We start from the raw sequence: 19583 nt of genomic DNA on the forward strand, positions 1-19583 counted from the left end.
TTGTTGTGGGATGGATCTGTACTGCTGTCTTCAGATGGCTGGTTCATTTGTCAGCTTAGTAAAATTATTTCCAAAGTGGTTTCAATAACTCTCTTTTGGACAGCAGGTAATTTTCAACAAAATATTTTTATTTTGGATTCCAAGTGCCCTTTTAAGGTAAAATAATTAAATTTGACCTGTAACAGCACTGAGATATAGATAAGCCTTTAGTGTTTCCCAGGGTAAGTTTGATCAGAAACCATCCTGGGCATTGACTTCTCCGGTGATCATAATACAAAGGCAAATTTGATTTCTCTCTTCAGTTAGGCTATGAATTCCTGTTGACTTGGATGAGCCTATAATTGCCTGCAGATCACAGACTGGCTTCATTGGAGCTGTTAACATCCTCAAGCAACACAAATGTTGTCAACTCTTCTTAAAATGTTATTGCTGCCCCTGAACTAAGAGATGGAAGACACGTGGGACATTGTGCATTGACTTTTTTCAGTATAGAAAACTCAGCAGTGTGTGTTTTGTTAAACAGACCGTGCTTCACTTCAGCAGGCAACCAAGTCCTGCAAGCAGACACAGCTGCAGCTGAACAGAGCAGCGCTGGCTGCCAGGCAACTCGCCCACCTCAAACAGCTGAGCAGAAGCTCGAGGGGGCTCCAACGAATTTCCACCCAAAAGCCCTTCAACAAACAAATGACGCTCTGCCTCAAACTGCGCTCTTTGAAGACGCCATCAGAGAGCGCCACCTCGTGCCATCTCCCACGGCACAGAGCCTCCCTGGCGGCGGCGGGGTTAGCCCGGTGGGTGGGTGGACCTGATACAGGTACCCCCGACTCGCCTCACGCGGAGGTAGCTCACTTCTAGCGGGACATTTTAACTTAGTGCCGTACTCATTGGGAATCCTGGTGCAGTCAGGCTCAACTGTTCAGGTGAGCAGCCTTAATAGCTGTTGCCCCTGCTGGTTCTCCTTGCTTTCAGAATGTCCCTTCTGGGTCACCTGAAGATCTCTGCACTGTGCTCCTCATGCCTGAGATTCTCAGAGTTTGTATTGACTTAGATGTGAATGTCACAGGCTGGTTCCATGAACACACGTGGTGCATATGGGAAGTGATTTTCAAGTAACTAAAAGTATGGGGCCATTTGAGTGGCCAGGCTGTTAGCCAAACCCAGCAGAACCAACGCTGGAGCCAATAAAATTTTGGACTTGAGTTGACCCTTTCTGAAGAACACTAATGTATGTCTGAACTGCATTCAATAGATTGCCCCCTAGAAATGGTCTTATTCTTTTGTTTTGTTTTAATTAATCACACTTATCCACTACTCCAGTAAACTGCTGATTGTAAGGAAATGTTAACTAACTTACTCAAGTTACATGCAAGTCTGTAAGAAAGCTAGTTTTCCTGGCTGGGGAGTCTGGCTGATAGAGAAAAGAATGTAATGATGCTTCTCAAGCTCCACTCAAATACCCCATAAATGAGATCCATTAAAAGTAAACTGTGCATATATACCATTCAGCATCTCAGCTGTCTAAGATTTGCTCCCTCTCAGTGGGACAGGCTCATTTCCAAGGGCACTTCTGAAATGTAGCCCATTTTTGACTGGGAGAAAAATGTAACTCTAAACCCACCTATTTAGAATAGCATCAAAGTAGTAGCATCAAAGCAACTTCTCCTGCACTGTAATTTGTGTAGCTCTATAGCTGTTCCATTTTCTAAGAATGTCTTTGTTTTTCTGTTGAGAACAGTTCTCCCTTTACAATAGTGTCAATTGGAAAATGACAATTTATTTTTTGATGGTCTGTTTGCTGGATCAATTCCTGGTTCAGCTGTTTAGCTACACAAGCACTTTTGACAGTGGAAAGGGAGCTGAGGGATTTGAGAGGGCAGCTGGAAGCACAGAAGCCACGAGGTCTGTTCAGATCAGCCGCATCAGCTCTTCTACCAGATGCCAAGCCTCATGCTCCTGTAAGAAGATTTTTGTTGATTACAGTGTTATTGACAATAGGTATACAAGTATAGCTGTTCTGGGACAATCCTGCATGAATATGTAACGCTATTTTTTTTTTCTGGGACCAAAAGGTATTTTGGTATCTTTAGTATTTCCTACATCAAATTAGAAGTAACCACCCAAGAAGCTACTTCGCTATGTTGGTTTGCTTTCCTGTCTTTCAGATCTAGTCCACAGAGCCTAGTAATTAACTATATTGATATTTCAACAATCATCAAAGGTTGTCGGAATATCGCAGAGAAAAATGGGACTGCTCCCACTTTTTGGAGGCATTTGTCAGGCTCTCTGCACTCTTGTTGGGCATCTCCATGTGTGCTCTTTTACAAGCAGCATTAAGATTTTTGTCACAGACGTAACAAGCAGCATTGCTCCCTTCTACCTAGCTGGGGGATCCGGGTACTTGAGTTAGGGCTGCACCCCTGAGCCTGGTCCAGGGCCCCTGGCACCCCCCTGCCAGTTGCTAGGCAGCCGTGAGCCATGTGCAGCGGAGCGCCAGCCAGGCATTGCTAGGCAGCCTGAGCCGCTGGAGAGCACAGAATTAATAAGATTCAAAATCGCTGCTTTGAGAATGCACAAGATAAGAGCAGCACAAAAATAAATAGTTCCACTGTATTTTGACGTGACCTATAATATATTTTCACTTGCAGGATTTTGTCTTCTGCTTCAACCTCATTTTTATAAAGCGTTCTCTGCATCCCTTCTTCATGCTTATCATCACTTTTCAGCAGTCTCTGATGTCAGCGATCCTTCCTCTGCTCTCATCCCCATGACCCTTTCCTCAATCTGTCATCTCAGCTGTTCCCCTCCCATGCTCTGCTGGATCCCCTGTTCCTTTGGCCTCTTTCACTTTGGTTTTCATTCTTTCATGTTCCCCAGCGCAGCCTCCAGGCACTAGATTGCCTCCTGACTTTACCTTTCCATTTTCGTTGCACCAACAAATTTGTCCCATATCTTGTTTCCAGCTCCTAATCTAAGCCCCCAGCGCTGTCATTATGCCCAGCTGCCCGTAACATGGTAGACTTTTCTTCTTAGTCCCCCAAAATGCAGCACATCATGCAGAGGAGTGCATGCAGTGCCCTAAAAGCATTGGAAAAGTGAAGGATCCAGGCTGTTGTGTTGCTGCCATACCTATGCAGAACCTGAAGAATGTCCATTTCTTTCTTCCAAGACCCAAACCAGATAATATAGATACTGTGGTATCTTGGTGACAAGTGACAAGATGGTTCTTATACCAGTAACAAATAAGGCTAAACTGTTCGGTTATAATAGCATCTCAAGGAAGGGCTGGTATAAAGCAGCCACATAAAGCAGTAGGTGGATATCTGGCTGTGATCCTTTTTACTTGCAAATCTTTTTTGGCCTTCTTTTATATCATGGCTTTGTGGGTGGTTAGTCTCAATATGAAAAGAAGCAATCCAATTGCAAGGGTAGGCACTGAGTGATAGTTTTCTGAATGGACCCATGCAGGTTTGGCCCAGACATCAGTTGGTAGGCTGGAATTTCCTGAAGGAATAGCTGTTGGAGAATGACAACCCTTTAAAAAGGAAGCTTTTCTTTGTTGCATACATACCCAATAAAATTTCCCCTGAGTAAGATTTCTCACTCTACGTAGAGCTTCTTATTGAAACCAGAGAGAGACTGTTCCCAGAAAAAGTAATATTCTGGCAATTAGCAGTGATATATAGAGGAATGTAGACTTGAAGAGGCAAGTATACCACGTCTCTGACTTGAAAGCAGGCACTGGGAGGTTGATGCCTCGTGTCAGCAGTGTCTTCGACTCTCGTAGTTCTTTGGAGTGAGCTTCCCTAACAGGAAAAAAAACACAACTCAAGGTCTTGAGAATGTTTTGAAGTCTCAAAATACTATTAGTACCATTTCTGTTCTGTTTTGCACCACTGGATAACAGCTATGAAGATAACACAAATGAAAATCTTCCCGAGTGTAATGAATGCACAAACCATTACGGGTTTGGTGGGGCCTATTTGCTCAGGTATTATTTACAGGGTTGTCACTCCTATAACTGCTTCCTAGAGATGTAGATCCTAGGATGGCTTCGCAAATTCATGCAGCACCGCATGGCCTCAGGCTAGTGGTGAAAACAGAGCTAAAAAGCTATTTCAAGATATACTTACTATATACAGGACAGAAGTGTCTCTGTTTGGTGTACCCTGGAGCATCCCTAATGGCAACAGCATCCAGGTTTTCCTATTGTCGTCATTTCCCAGTCTTGCATGACGCTAGGCAAGGGAGACTTGACCACTGTAATACCATCAGCTAGTTTTCGTATACACTCAAAATTAATTAGTTCACTGTCATGGCTATATCTAATTGCAACTCTCAGCCTAATTTATTTCCTGTCCTCATTACTAATTTTCTCCATGTTAATTGGATGGGTAAGACCCAGAATGCAGTAAACATCTAAGCTTCAGTTCTCATTGTCTCAGAGCTAACATTTGATCAATCTATGAATTCTTTTTTTTTTTTTTTTCAATCCATTTAAAATGCTTACTTACATTTTTGTGCCACAGTAAAAGAAATCAAAGACTCTTCCAAAGGTTCTTAGCATAATGCAAAACCTTAAAAGAATATATTAGTGCAAAGGCAGTTAAATTGCACAACTGCATAGTATTTGAGGAAATTTGAGCACGGACAGGAATTACTTTTATATATTTTCTATTGAGAAGATTGGAGTTTTTCTAAGGCCTGTGGTTTTTTGATGCAGATTAAAAGCATTCATGTTCCGTACTGATTAATTGGTATGCCTCTTTTGCATTTAAATATATACTTCATTGAATTGCAGTTTTCCATCACAAAGCAGAAAAGGAAAAATAATTAAATGATAACATCATGTTAGTGCAGAAAGAGTGTTATTTTCACAACAAAAACAAACATTTGACAGCAATTCTGCAGTGATAGTATTTTTCAACACAATAGTAGGATGGCAAAATAAGTCACAGTATAATAGCACTTTTTCTGTAAGTAAAAACACATTACGGATGTTGGATTTGTTCCAGGTCCCACTAAAACGGTAAGGCTTCAACTGGAAGTAATATTGAGTCTGTGGGGTTCAGCTGTGTTTGAAAAAGAGTATCTTCAATAGCCATTGAATCCAAAAGTAAAGGGATTGGATGCAGAGCAACTCTTGCATGCACTTGTCTACTGAAAATCATTTCCACACTAAGATAACAGTGACATCCTCCTTGGCATTGTCCTAGTCAGAGTCCAAACACAGACTGTGCAGATAATGAGGGCAAAAGTCATTACCCATAGACTGAGGCTATTCTCTGTTGGGAGCATTTTAAAATAAATCAGGCCATTTAGTGCATTTCAATGGAATTTAACGGCTAAGCACTGCTCAGAGTAAACATTTTTTTCTTTCTTGCTATGTTTCATTACGTAACAGGAACAATCTTTTGTGCCTGTGAGATTGATTACATGTCTCAAACCTAGCTGAGCTATTAATCAATCTCTGCAACCTCTTATTGTTTCCTGGAGCACAACGCAGTAAAAATTCTCCTTTAATTATCACTAATGAAAGTTATCTCCAGTGAAAGTGAATATGTGCCACTGGAAAATGACTTGGTTCAGAGGGCAGCAAATGCAAATATAAACTATCTTTATGATGCATAGGCACCATTGGAAGCAAATATGTAAATTACTAATGGCAGGTTCCTGCTATGCTCAACAATTTGGTGTCAACATTAGCTGTGAAGGTTTCAATTTATTTGAGCATAACCATAATAATCCCACAGTATTTTTCTGACCATTGTACTTGTTGAAGGGTTGGGGACTTTTAAACACTATCATGTAATAAATATATATGTATTTAATACTAAAAATGCTTCCGATATCATTTAAAAGGATTTGGAGTACAAAATGGATTAATTATTCTTGCCAGATCTTCTTATTAAATAACAAAACTGTCTGACTCTTTACTCTCTATCTGACATGTTTGTATTTCTTAAAATGTCTTTGGAGTATAAGGTGGAATCTATCTAGGAATCTCTCAGTGGAAGAGATCTGATAACAAAATATATCCATTTATAAACAAGAAAATAATGGCTACATTTCTTTAGTATTATTCTAACTACAAAGGAGATCAAGATGCTGCTTTAAATGGGAGATGTAGTGTACTGTAATGTACGCGAAATCTGTTGTTAAGCACTGCCTTGTAATGCTTTTTTTTCAGTTGGTTATACCTTTGCCAGTCTTATTTTACCCCTAATAGCACGCATTTCTACTTCAGGCTTTTTTTTTTTTCTTCAGGGAATTTATGAGAAAGAAACACTGAGAAATGCAGTCTATTTAACCCATTACAAATATTTCAACTGAGAGATTAAAGCACCAGCAGCCCTTTATTTTGATGAGGACTTTGAAGTTTGGCAGAAGGTAATTTCAGGGATATGGCTCTTGTTCCTTCTGAAAAAAACTGACAACATTTGGTTAATTTGTACGTTTCTAAAACCACTGTATGTGCATATTGTCAGTAGAGTTTTTAGCGTTAATATACATCTACTCAGAGACCAGTCTGCACTGCTGATATGTCTCTGTGCACTAAAAGGGCCAAGAGATGTTCTCTGCATTTATTCTTGTTGACTATACAGTATCACTGTGAAATAGAAGGATTATATCCCCCATCAGTGGATGAATATGTAATATACTATATGTCAATATGGAGTTAATAGCATTAATAAAATATACTATGTATTCATACTACATATATATATACACTACCAATTATTCCTGTTATATAGTGGTAATTTGCTGCAGGTCTAAACAGCCAAATCCTGATGCTGGTTTTGCTATTGGCCACATACTGGAGCCTCAGCAGGCTAAAGCAATATATTAACCAGTTAATTATCTAGTGGGCATATCCTATGCATGACCATCATCCTGTGGTCTCGTAGACAAGTTGATGTTTGGCTGTATATCATACGTACTTATAAAGGGGGCAAGTCTTTTTTGTCAGAGAAATTTGTAGAAACAGACTCTTTTGAAAATTCTTTTGGTTTCCAGAGAAAGAAAAAAATTATTTTGTCAGAAAGAATTGGGCTGAATATCTTCTCCTAAATGGCTAATATAAATAATTTTTTTGTTTTATTATTTTCATTGTGTGGCTTGAAAAGTTGCTCACCTGATTTCATATAAAAGAATTTGGTATTCAACTGCTCTCTTGTTCTGCATTATGAAGACAGCAGCAAATTTGACATATGGTGCCTCATCCAAAAGCATCATTTCTTTATAACTGAAAAAGCCCCATTTCAGTTAACTCTTTTAATGTTAGTTACAGTAGCCTCACACTGTCTAATAGTCTATTAGAACAATAAAGTTGCTAGAATGTGATTTACCATTACGGTTCTGTGATGGTTATAAATTACATCAACCTGTAACAGAAGCCTACATCTCAGGTCATTCTGTTGCTGCAGTTCAGCCGGAAGGCAGCTGGTGTTGGCCGAAGTAGCAGTGAGTCAGTGAGCCCGCTTCCTTCTGGCGTGACCACCGCTATCATGGCCACATGGCACGCTGGGATTAGGCTGGAAGCAACTAGCTCCTGCCTTGGTCCGTGGCAAATAACAGTATTCTATGGATCTGAATCTCTTATTTTAGCCCTTAGGCAGTATTAGTAAGAATTCAGAAATGACTGAGAAAGTTGTATATATCAGTAGAATATGTTGCTTTTTAGACTTTATAATTTCAAGTGTTCCTACTGAATATGGCCTGGAGCTTCCAATACAAAAGCTGTCAGACATTTCTACAGCTCTAAGGTACTGCACAGCTTCTGCAATCCTAAGGGTCGCATTGCCATATGACTTTTCACAGATTTGCATACAAATGTATTTTTCTAAGGTTTGGTGAGGTCATAAGGGAATATATTTGTTTGTAAGTGCCCAGGAATAAGGATCACAGCAACAATCTACTGATTCATGTTTATTCCATTGCTAAGGCTTATTCACAAAAAAAAAGATTCTACAAGTTATCTTGATCCATGTAAAACCATTTTAGTGCAAGAGCTTTTAATCAAATGAAAGGTGAGGTTTTGTTTCAAAGTACTGGTGGTTCACAAGGTACAAAAAATAAAGAGATTATTCATTATGAAGTGAGAGTTCTCTTATGCAAGGTTATACGGAAACAATTATATTGATTTCAAGTTCGTGCCTTAATATATGTTAAAAATCTCGTGACAGTAGACTGGCTTTGTTTGCCCCCACAAGCAGACGTTTCTTATCATTTATCTTCTGAATTTATGTTAGAAAACTTCAGAATAATGAGAGAGCATGTTTCACCCTCAGCTAGCATTTCCTTAAGTAAGCAATGCACTACTTGTTTTATGTAGTAGTGGCTGAAACAACTGGAAGTTAAGACATCAGCTGACTGTGGTTGATATAATTTATATTTCTTCACCTCTATTGGTTAATAATAAGACATTTTAGTCACAGCAAGGTTTATTTTGATATGAACTGGTAATCTGAAAGCTAATCTAAAGACACAAAGACAATACATGTCACCAGTTCTAGCTGCAGGGTTGGTTAGAATGATATTTCTTCCTTCTCAGTATTAATGACATTTGGAAATCTGTTTTTATGTTTGTTTATATTACTCCTTAATAAATCCAGGATAATTTTGCACATCTTCTCCTACCAATTAAAGTTATTTGGTTTTGTTCAGCCATTTCTCAACATCATACCTGTAGAAAGGAAAGGACAGAAATTTGTTTTCTGTAAGACACACTGTCTCATCTGTTTTTCAGGGAGGGTCACATTGCATTAATGAAGTGATGTCACAGCAAGATGAAAGAATCGATCCTATCTACTTACCCAGCCCAGATGTTTAGGACACACCTGACTTCTGTGTGGGTGTGAATGAAGGAACATATTTACCTCACATGTGCAAAGCCACAGTAAAAAAAACAACAACAACAACTGTGCTCCAGCAGGATGGGAGTACCTGTTACCATACCACCAAAGTGCTTCAGCTTCATTGTGGGAATCTAGCTCTTTTATAAACAGCAGTGTAACAAGCCCCAGTGGCAATCAACTGTGCCATGGGCAGAGAGGTTTCCTAAAACAGCTGCATAATGCAGGAGCTTCTGCTGGTGTGGTTTTGTAGCCCAAACTTGGCCCTTTTCACACCAAGAAAAATCTGTAGCCCTGGCTTTCTTAGGACATTTCAGCTGTTCAGCGGAATCCAGTTTATTCTGGTTGGAATGGGTAGAGGTATTTCTGAGAGCAGCTCCAGAGGCAGATCAGAGGGGCAGCAATAGGCGGCTGTGGGTATGGAGGAGGGGGTGACTTCTTCAGCCAGCTTGGAAGCCTCTGGCAGGGAATGTGTGAATGCAGACGGTGTTCATAGTAAAGTTTTAAAAATGCATTTACTCTATTAAAATGTAATCTAAATCAATTAAAAGGGTGAGCAATTTGAAAATTAATCATTTGTATCTATTTTGCTTTTAACTCCTGGCCTTTGACTAGAAGGGGAATTGAGTTTTATGACAGTGAGCTGACACCTTTGTTCTGTTGTGTGGTAGCAGTGATAATGGGAGGACGGGTTGGACTAGATCTTGTAGGTCCCTTCTGACCTTGTGATTCCATGATTCTATGCCATTCTACTCTTTTGAATAGTGCCTGATCTGTGAGCTAATCTGATAAATGAAGACATTTTGTGCCCTTTGTATGCATTTTAAAGAGCTTGAGTGTGCAAACACACTGCTCCGGATATGGTGGGCTCCATAAGAAAGCAAACATTTTGAGACATGAAACAGATGCAGACCAAAGGAAGTAAGGTCCATTTGCAATGAATGAACATGCACCACAGAGCTTCTTTCTAGGGTGAGCATGAGTCTTCCCTTTTAACAAAACTATTTCAAATGACTTTGTTTTCACAAGTTATTCCCAACCCTTTTCTATTCCTCTTCTTAATAATGTAAAGTGCCCAGGACTGTTCACATCAGGACTAATTCTGCTATTCTGCTTCTTTTTATACCCCAATTTCCTATTTAAGACCTGTGAGACAATTTCATATTTCCAATATCTGAGGTTAAAAAGTCATTATTTTGTCATTTCTGTGAGTGTTTGTTCTGTTTCCATCGCCTATACCAATTATGGCATGGGTTCTTTGATGAAATGATGCTGTAATGATGCAGCAAACATGAAACCCTTTCACAATATTCAAAAAATATCCATCTGTTAGTTCTGCTGTGGACACAAATCTGAGTAAAATAAGGATAAAAATAAAACACAAGGACAGTATTTCTGACAACCCAAGGCTCTCCTTTGTAAACGTGCACAGGACTTTATTTTACTATTGCGACATCAGTGGGATGCCCTGGTGGTGAGCTGCAGCACGTGCACAATCATAGACTTAGTTAGCTCAACAACTACTCTGTCTTCAAAAGACTCAAATTTGGGCTGTAGTTGCAGTGTTTTAGGATTTGTATCAGAAATGGTCTCTCATTCCTTAATATGTCTGCCATGCAGTTTTGGATTTGCTTACAGAGAAGATAGGGTATCTGTGGTGAAAGCAGGGTAGGCAGCCTTGTGCCTATTGCCACATGAGCTACAGCACAACCCAGCTAATTTGGGAATGAATGGACTATTTAATCTCTTTCTTTGATCTGTTCAATACACTGCTGATAGCAACAGCTAATATTGCACTGAATAATTCAATATGCATTATCACTGCTTTATGTTTTATGGATGTACAGATACGTGTATAGCTGATCTTTGCATTGTTTCCTCTACAATAAATCAGAATGCATTCATATATATTATCCAAATACTGGAATATTTGTAAACCTTTTTGAAAAAAAAAGTCAGTGCATAGTGTCAACAGTACATTTATCACTATATAGGAACATAGGCTTTGGGATAGCCAATGCTACTAATCAAAAGCTTTCCTTCGTAATACTTTAGATGTATATGTGCATATATAAGTAATTATATTCTAAGTTTTAATTTTTAATCTGGAAAAAACTCCTGAGCTGACATTTCATAGAGGCAGTGAAGCAGAAAAGACTTTTATGGGTAATACAGATCAAAATTCTAGAAGTACTGCCATGCAAAGGATTGAAAAAACATTCTGAAAGTTCCTCTTAAAAATGGTCTAGATAAATAAGTGAAAAAACAAAAGCAACTCCCTTCTGCAAAAAGTTATAAAGCGGGCTGAGCTGCTTGTAATGCAAGATTTGCAGCTGACAGACACTTATCTGAAGGGTTCATACAAGTCAAAAGTAATCCACAAAGAAATTTGTAGCTCTGTTTTAAAAAAAAACTTAGAAACCCAAAGCTCATCCCATCTGCAGAGTTTCAAAGAGACATGAAATGATACAACATCAGGTGAGCAAACAGAGCAACAAAAACAGATCTTTAATAATAGTACTTTAAGTGTATTTTTTTGGCTTACAGTAAAGGGAGAACAGAGAAGATCTAGTTATCTGCAGGTTCTAAGTTTAGATATTCCTAAATCGGCACATCCAGATTAGTCACATCCAAGAGTTCTAAAAGAGCCAGCAAAGAGCAGATTGTTAATATTAATTCTCAGTCAGTTTTCAAACACTGGAGAAATTCCAGAGTGCTTAAAGAATGCAAAGGTTGTGCCACTATTGAAAAAAAGATTAATAACCATCGTAGTCCTATTAGCTTAACATTGATCCCAGGTACGCGAGACAATGACCAACAGGAGATTCCATTAAGAAACAGTTAATGAAGGCTATCTTAATAATGCAAATAAATAGGAATGTATAGGGAAGTACACATATATTCAGGATAACTCAATGCCCTTTCTGTGAGGACATATTTGATAGATGAACCTGTCTGTCTGTCTTTCTATCTACCTACCTATTTATTTATACACCAACCTACCTATCTACATGTTTATCTACTACAGACTGCATAGCATATGTATTCAGATTTCTATAAAATACTCAGCTTTGCAATTAATTTTGATTGAAAACTACAGTAAAGCTCTAAAAAAAGACCACCGTGATTAGGAGATTGAAAAAAAAAAGTTACAGGAACAAATTGTCATGATAGAATAATCTGATGAGTGAGTTGCAAAAACAGTGTTACAGAAGATGACCACTTACACTTGGAACTGCACTTGTTGGAACAAAAACTTGAAGAGTACACACTTCTCACATGGGTCCTCAGCTACAAACAGGATATGAGAATCGTTACTTTTAGGCTCTTGACCATCTCAACAGTCAAAAGAGTCAACAGATTCTGGATGTGTGAATGGGAATATTGAATCTGGATAAGGCAGTATCTCATTCCTCAACTGCTTCTTTGATACTGATACAACTATTACTGCAGCATTGTACCTAGCAGTGGCACCTGTGATTTATGAAAGGAAGGACATAAGAATGAATTCGCTAAAGTGGAAACATCACTGAATTCAATTCCAAATAAAAGCAATAAATGGTCTGCTTAGTTTCTATTTATAAAGATTCATAGAAGAATTGTCGGTGAACCTTTCATGAGAATTGTAGTGAGCTGTGAAAGCCAACATGCAAAGTTACAGAAAGATTTTAAAAAACAAAAAACAAACAAACAAACAAAAAAAACCAAGGTAGGCAAATAAATGCAATAAATAGGGCATATTTTCATCATTCTCTTTTGTATGGCAAATTTGTAATACTAACATTCAGTTTCAGAATGTTTTCAAGTGATCTATTTGACCACCAAAGACCTGGGCTTAAGTGATGATGTAAGTGCTCTTTAATGGCTACATCTTTGGTTAAAGATTGATAATGGTTGCTGAGGCTGCCCTCTGCCCTCTTTTAGATAACTCAGTGTGACAAACAGACCTTGACAAAGTTTGTTTTCAGTCACGTAGCTGCCCAGCCTGCCACTCAGCTGGGGCTGCACGTATCTCTCTATGTACAGCAGACTGATTTGACTATAAATACTTTTTCAAAGTCTTCCATGGATTCAACAATGTTTTTCCATTGTATCTCAATTGTCTCTATTTCTTTTATTGTTTTCTTAGGAACCAAAAGTAACGTACCTTGAGAACTATTAAGCAGACTTTTTTTTTCCCCCTACTTTTTGGGAAACAAGAACTGACAGCTGTCTTTCCTCATTAACCTTTCTGGAATTTACAGAATCTTCAGTACCAAGGAAAAAAAACAACAACACCTAAGACATTTAATTACTTCTTTTGTCCTAACTATTAATCCAGTCATTTTCAGCTCTTATTAATATTTCATTATATTTTATTATTTCCCCATTTTAAATGGGAAAAACTGGAAGGTTCTTGTCTTATCAATTGCAGTTCACCTGGTTCCCTCACCTCACTGAAGCAGGCTGACCATGTCACCCAAAAGTCTGGAGCAGAGATGACTCGTCTGTTTCAGCCCAGAAGAAATCATCTGACACTAAAGACTGAAACAATTCCTGAATGTCAGATTTATTTCACAACACAGCTTCTCAGATAAACTTTATTGGATAATGGCTAGCACTAGGCCTAACCTGATTTTGAGGGTGAAAAAGCCATGGTATTAAAGCTGGCTAACTGCCACCGTGTTCTGAAGAAGTCAGGTTTTTTATAGGACTCATGGGGCAAGGGACCTGAGTGCTAATGGAGATTGTAATGAAGTAGTGTTGAAGCACCCAACTAAACTCAGTCTAAAGTCCTTTTGAGGGTTTGTTTGTTGGAGGACTTACTCCAGTAAATCACCCCTATCTGTTAGATCAGTTTGTTGAAACCCATTGACCAAGAATTCAGTGGTGTATTTTCTGCCGGAATAAATACACAAAAAGATAGACTCAGGACAAAAAACACTTGAATTCAGTCCTCCTTGCCAGTTGTATTCCAGGTTTTGTGTACTAGTAAATATGTTTCATGAAAATATTTCAGCAATATCATTTTTCAGAGTCTAGAAAGAACAATAACTTTCGTTTGCTAGAATTTTAAAAGAACAGGCCTAAACTAGGGATGTTATTTTTTATTTCCTTCCAGAAATTGCAAGAAATATCACAAGAGCTGTCTGGCTATAAATATGCCATTGCATAAGCACATTAATGCGATACAGCCACAGTATTTTGTTTGCTATTCCCACTAGGCAAATTACACAACGATAGGCTTCTAAAACTTTAGCTGCACTAGTAGCAAGGATAAGAAGTGCAAATGTCAAAACATAAAACAAAGTTCGATTTTCAGAATTAAATTCTACTAATTTGCATTATGAAAATGCGTAACACTATGAACATCCCCAAATCAACCAAGCAAGTCCAAATTTATATCATTTTAAATGACAACGCAATTTAACTACTGGTTACTACATTTTTTTACTGAAATAAAAGAATGTTTGTTCTGAGCAGTCTGCTCCTGCTGTTTATAAGAAGACACAGTCTGCCATTGCTGCAAGATGAAATTCTAAAGCTCATTTCTTGGCTGTGTACGGGCACTGGATTTTTTTAATGTTCTTTCTGGAATATGCGAAACCTGAACAATTCTGTTATTACTATCTGCTGGCTTTACAAGAATAATACCTTGAGGCATTAAGGAAAACTGAACTTTATTAAAATGTCATAAAAGAAATGAATAGTAAGTTTGAAGAAAAAAAGAAAGGCATTATACTTTACACCTGCACAGATGTAAACTTGTAAAAGGTTTCGACTTCATAAATAATATATAGTTAAATGCAAAGTCAAATGCTGCTAAATGTCTTTAGAAGTATAACAATATTTTGTTCTCCGAAAGATGTATTATGACACAGATTTGAGCTGATATTTCTGTTACTGCATCCTCTTCTTTGAAACACATGAGCTAGGGGGAGGCAGGTGGGGGAACAAAAACATAGCTCACAATATTGACTGCTGAAAGACCTGAGATATCTAAACTCAATATCTTGAAAGGGATTTAAAATTGGATATGTCATCTTTAACCCTTCTGGTGACATGGAGTCTTATCGTTAGGAAAAGTGGCCTAATGATTAAAAATAATTCCATTATTTAATCCCCAACTGTGAAATTAGTTGGTATTTCTAGTTGAGGAAAGTATCTGAACTTCACAAGAAAACTTCCACTCCCAAAGGCATTATTGTTCATTTCAAACTAGTCTTTTCCCCAAAGGGCTTTTCCTGAAGAACAGAGATTATCCTAACATGAGAAGACAAACTTCAACTGCTGTTTTTACAATATTCAAGGTAAGCAAATAGCTCTCTTTCTCCAGAGCTCTTGATTTTTACACAAATATCTTTCATAATTTCATTAAAAATCATGTAGTAAATGTCAACTGACACATTAGCCTTTCTGCTGTGAACAATGTAGAAAATTACTCCTTAGACTCCTTTGCTCTGTCCTTGGACAATATCTTTCCATTCCTCACAAGCATGTACATTTGAATTAGAAATTTTAATGCTAATTTAGTTCTTCATAATTACGACTATTAGTTTTTAAATAATTCATTCTCTCTCTGCTGGATTACATACTTCAAAAAGTAAGCTTCACTAAAATTACATGCTCTTGGATCTGGTAGCTTACAGACTTGCTCATAATGCATATGAGACTGTGGTCTACTTTCTTAAGCACCATTTAAAAATATTTCTGTGAAATACTCTGCTGTGATTCAGGCCCTTGAGGGAGCAATTGGCATAATTGGTTCCAGTTTCTGCTTTTCACTTGCATAATGTTACTGACTCCTTTGTCCCAGTAAAATGAAGGTGATCATAGGATCACAGAATATCCCAAGTAAGAAGGGGACCCATAAGGATCAAATTCAACTCCTGGCTTCACACAGGACTAACTAAAAATCAAACTATATTTCTGAGTGTTATCAAAACATCTTTGATCCACAGCAGCTTGGGACTGTGCCCACTGCCTGGGGAAGCTTGCTTCGTGCTCTCCAACCTCTGGTGGATAAAGTTCTTGGGTCCCCCACCTGACCGTTCCCTGACTCAGGTCCTGTTGCTGTCGTGCCCTCTGCTGAACAAGAGCCAGCAGTGTGCCCTGGTGGCCAAGGCCAATGGCGTTCTTGTGTAGCCCGCTGGAGAAGGGAGGTGATTGTCCCCCTGATACTCAGCTCTGATGAGGCTGCACCTTCAGTACTGAGTTTGGTTTGAGCTTTTCATTACAAGAAAGACATTGAGGCCCTGGAGCGTGTCCAGGAAAGGGGAAAAAAAGCTGTGAGGGGTCTGGAACACAAGTCTTATGAGGAGTGGCTTATAAGGAACTGGGATTGTTCAGTCTGGAGAAGAGAAGGCTCAGGGGAGACCTCCTCTGTCTCTACAACTGCCTGAAAGGAGGTTTGTGCTGAGGTGGTGGTCAGCCTTTTCTCGCAGGTAGGAGGAGAGGGAGCGGCCTCAAGTTGCACCAGGGGAGTTTCAGGTTGGATATTAGGAAAAACTTCTCAGAAAGAGTGGTGAGGCACTGGAATGAGCTGCCCAGGGAGGTGGTGGAGTCACTGTCTCAGGAGGTGATGTTGTACTAAGGAACGTGGTTTAATGGGCAGCATTGGTGGTAGGTGGATGGTTGAACTAGATGATCTTAGAGGCCTTTTCCAACATTAATGGTTCTATAATTCTACGCTGGTAAGTAACCAGATAGCAGCACTCAGCGCTGCCCCTCTGCTCCCCTCATGAGGAGCTGCAGGCCACCATGAGGACTCCCCTCAGTCTCCTCTGGGCTGAACAAACCAAGCAACCTCAGTCACTCCTCACAGTCTTGCCTTCCCTATCTTTGTAGCTTTTGTGATCTTCTGGGATGCACTGGAAGCATCTGCTAGAAAGTTAGTTCAGATCTGGAGTATAAATAAGAAGGACACTGAGGGACAGTGTCACCTTACATGTGGCATAGAAAGAGAAGGTACTTAGCACATCAGACCTTGATACACTGTCCTGTAGCACTGCTGGACTCAACAACCACCCCTAATCCGCCTGTGAAGAACAGGTCTGAGTTTATACTCAGGATCAGGATCTTGTCTGACTTTTCTTCAGTACCCTGTAAATGTTCTCCTTCCAGGACTAGAACAGCGCACTTGCATACAGGATTTCTTATCTTAACATTTCAAGAAATGCCTCATATTAGCAATTCACATACTCTCCTTTAGTGGACTATGAAGTACCAGCTAAAGAGAAGTGTGACAATAGAAAGTACTGAGACATGTCAAGTGTCACACATTACACACACTGCCAAACCACTCGTAGCAGAAAAAGGAAAAGGAAAAGGAAAAGGAAAAGGAAAAGAAAAAGAAAAAGAAAAAGAAAAAGAAAAAGAAAAAGAAAAAGAAAAAGAAAAAGAAAAAGAAAAAGAAAAAGAAAAAGAAAAAGAAAAAGAAAAAGTGAAAAAGAAAAAAGAAAAAGAAAAAAAGAAAAAGAAAGAAGAGCTGCTCATACTTACAATTGCTTTGGCAGCTGCTCCTGCATAGTGACAGAAACACAATCAAGTTGAACACAGAGATCATTATCAGATTTTACAAACGTGGTCATTCTGAACAGGTTCCCAGGAGATGCAGAAGATGTCAGAGAGTTATCAAATAATTTTGTTCCCTAAGTAATGAAGTCAAGGTCCCCAGATTGCGACAGGAATGTAGATCCACTCTTACCTTTGTGCAACAGATCAGAAGGCTTTCTTTATTACTTATGCTTCAAATCCAATTGTTGTTAACTCTACATGGAACTCACTACACTGAGAATACAGTATGTACACACAAGGACAGTTAATGGCATGCTAGTTAATATCATATACAAGCATTTAAATTAAATAGTCATTTCTGATGTGCTCTCAGAGGCTCACCAGCACTCATAATTTGCCTCTCATTTACTATTTCATCCATGTCTCAGAGCATGATGGTACTAATTATTTTGAGTTACTTCATTTTCAACTGCCTCATTCTGGGTTTACGGATCTTACACACCTTCAGTGCAAAGATGGCGGCTTCTGTTTTGCACACAGCCATTAAACAGGTTGTCATTTGCATCTCCTCCTCCCAGTGAAAGTCTGGGAAGCATTCATTATAAAAATGCAGACTGTCTTTCTCTTAAATCAATTAAATGGTAAATGTAATTATAGATTTTCTCAGGTAAATAGAATTTGCACATCATCTGGCCTCACAAGAGGACCTTCATTTCCTTATTACTTTTTTGCAGTTAACTCTTTGCACACTCAAAGAATCCATATTTATACAGAGACCCACTTATCTTCAAACAAACACTTACCTTTGATCTGTGCTTCTGTCGTTCCTACCTTTGTGGATAGAAAGGAAGTTGGATATTGGTATAAAACATACAAGAGTTTTAGAAATCTTCCACTAGGGATGAAAATTTCAGAGAAATTCTTCTGTAACAATTGTGTGAGTGGAGCAGTGATGTTTATAACGTGGGTTTGTCCTTTGCCCACTGTGGTGAATCCTGTCTGAACACCTCTGCAAGTGTCAGCTGCTCTCCAGCAAAGCTCTCCCTGGCCAGCTGGCTGCTGACCTTGTGGAATGAAGTAGCTCAGCAGAGCATGGGCTGATCAGCATTAATTCCCTCTCTGTGAAGCTTTTGCTTTCCCACCAGAGGGCACATACTGTGAGCGCACAACTGCCTTAAGAGGAATTTAAAATACATTTTAGTGTGTACCAGATATAGGAATTGACTGGAGTGCCAAGGTTTTGTACTCTGTGTGGAGAGGCTACTAATTCATCATGAGACTCACTGGATAAACTATTCCATTTGCTACAAAATCAGTTTTAGCATACTTTTGTCTGATCGTGTGTGCTGGATGCACAGTGCTTTTGGGTAAGGGCATTTGTTTAGCTACTGCGACAGCTCACTGTACCACAACAGCACTCATTCTGAACACCACAGCAATAGCCATTTCTGTGGTTCCAGGCTTCAAAAATTTAGGAATGGGATTTTAAATTAAGTAGGAGTCATTGAAAGTGTAACCACAGAGATATTTCAGCTGAAGTATGTGGAAGCGTATGGGGAGGGGGGGGGGGGGTAAGAGGCAACTGTGAGAGGGCAGCAAGCAGCAAGGCAGACGGATAGGCCAGCAGGGGATCCCCTGAAGGTACACGGTCAGCACCGTAAATGGGCTGAGCGTGACACATTTTGAACGTTCACACACATCCCGGCGTTGGAGGCCGCAGCGGACGGGCAGGCCGCGACGGCGAGGCCCACGGCGCCTCAGAGCCAGCCGGGCGCCGTGCCGTGCCGTGCCGTGCCGTGCCGTGCCGTGCCACCAGGCCCCGGAGCTGGGCGGTGGCGAACTACGATTCCCAGCGAGCTCCGGACAGCTCCGGGGCGGTGCGATGGGAGGGGAAGAGCGCTGCTGAGGGAGACATAACATGGGCGCCTAACGAGGGGAGGAAGGTAGGGGTGGGCCTTTGGCCGTACTAGGGGCGTTGGGGGTCGCGCTCGCTCTACAAGGCGAGGCCGGGCCGGGGCGCTGCTCTGCGTGCGTTGCACCGCGCCGCAGGGGGAGCGCTGGGAAGCGGGGCGGCACGGGCACGGGCACCCGCTGCCGCCGGGGGGCGGTGGGGTGGCGGCGCGGTGGCGGCGCGGCGGCGCTTTGCCCCTTCCCGTGCTGCGGGCGGCACGGCGGGGGAGGCTGACCTGCTCCCGCTCCGCCGACGCAGCCCGGCGCGGTGGCAGAGCGGGAGGC

The 19583-nt window shown here is 40.1% G+C and overlaps 1 long non-coding RNA gene across 13 annotated transcripts; it reads right to left on the minus strand.

The window, feature by feature from the left end:
- Positions 1-107: 107 nt before the first annotated feature.
- Positions 108-18500, minus strand: LOC122159398. 13 transcript variants are annotated; one of them, XR_006168502.1, is made up of 6 exons: positions 18152-18487; positions 17334-17353; positions 13285-13376; positions 12080-12143; positions 11398-11491; positions 108-3803 (listed from the first exon to the last, which is right to left on the minus strand). It is a non-coding gene; the product is annotated as an uncharacterized LOC122159398 (long non-coding RNA). The 13 variants fall into 13 exon arrangements; XR_006168496.1 differs by having other exon boundaries at positions 17334-17538; positions 18152-18485; XR_006168498.1 differs by lacking the exon at positions 12080-12143 and having other exon boundaries at positions 17334-17538; positions 18152-18482.
- Between the last annotated feature and the right edge of the window lie 1083 nt (positions 18501-19583).

The sequence above is a fragment of the Centrocercus urophasianus genome, unplaced genomic scaffold (assembly GCF_019232065.1).
Source record: "Centrocercus urophasianus isolate 14NV4802_14NV808 unplaced genomic scaffold, USGS_Curo_1.0 seq_16, whole genome shotgun sequence".
NCBI classification, from domain to species: Eukaryota; Metazoa; Chordata; class Aves; order Galliformes; family Phasianidae; genus Centrocercus; species Centrocercus urophasianus.